The 1,051-nt window shown below is 64.4% G+C and overlaps 1 non-coding gene across 1 annotated transcript; it reads left to right on the top strand.

Moving 5' to 3' along the window:
* Window positions 1-537: 537 nt before the first annotated feature.
* TRNAN-GUU (transfer RNA asparagine (anticodon GUU)) lies at window positions 538-611 on the top strand. The gene has a single exon. It is a non-coding gene; the product is annotated as a tRNA-Asn (tRNA).
* Window positions 612-1,051: the final 440 nt, after the last annotated feature.

Below are 1,051 nucleotides of genomic sequence, written 5' to 3' on the forward strand. Positions count from 1 at the left end.
TTGGCGTGCCTGGGAGTAGTAGAGCAAGGCCAGTGTTGATGCTGTGGCAGCTCTTTGTCTAGGCGTTTTGTCTAGGCCTGAATGAAGGCTCTGGGTAGCGTGGTCCAGAAGTGCTTTGTTCCACGAGCGTCTGGAGAGCCTCCCTGGCGCGCTCCCTGAGCGGGTCCCGGCGGCCCTTGTGGGTGGGAAAAGGGCAGGAGGAAGCCCTGTTGCCTGAGGACAGAAGAGGAGGCCTCCGTGCCTCCCACACAGGAAGCGGGGGGCTGCCGAGAGCTTCCCCGCAGGCGGCATCCTGGCCTGGCCTTTAGCTACTTGCAGCCTGGAGTGAAGGCGCGGAGTCAAAAGAGGCCAGCCCACACGTAGCAGAGGATGGTTTCAATCCATCGACCTCTGGGTTATGGGCCCAGCACGCTTCCGCTGCGCCACTCTGCTCCCTTGGGGCTAGACTGCCCGCAATCCACTCTAGCACCTGGGCTGCACTGGCACGGCCAGGCAGAGGAGCAGGCTGCTAGGCAGCGTTTCGAAAAGCCCTTTGAGGTCTCTGTGGCGCAATGGGTCAGCGCGTTCGGCTGTTAATCGAAAGGATGGTGGTTCGAGCCCACCCGGGGACGTGGCTACGCTCGGCCTCCTGGCGCTTGCTAGCGGGCTCCCTTTTGCCACCTCCAAGCCATCCCTCTCGGCCTCGGTGAGGTCACCTTGTGGCCGGCAAGGTTCAGGGGCCGTTCCGTGCCACGGGAGCCCGTCTCCCAGCAACCGCGCCGGGGCCTCGGCCTCAGGGCTTAAGCCCCGAGCCCAAGCGCGAAAGCTCCAGCCGGGCAGGTGTCGTTCCCCTCCCGCCTCTACGCCAGCTGAGAGGGAGAAACGCACGAGCCGCGCGGGTTCTTAGCCGCCTCCCTCCTGCGGGCCTGTTTGCTGCGCAGACCTCTGGGCCTGTCTCATGCCTCCCCTGGGAAGCGTGGCCGCGCGAACTGAGCCCCAGTCGCAGCTCCTGAGGTTTCCTGTGCAGCCTTGGACTTGCATGGCTGCCATGGTTTCTCTTTGGAAGGGACTC

This window comes from Pelodiscus sinensis, chromosome 25 (genome assembly GCF_049634645.1).
Source record: "Pelodiscus sinensis isolate JC-2024 chromosome 25, ASM4963464v1, whole genome shotgun sequence".
Taxonomy (NCBI): domain Eukaryota; kingdom Metazoa; phylum Chordata; order Testudines; family Trionychidae; genus Pelodiscus; species Pelodiscus sinensis.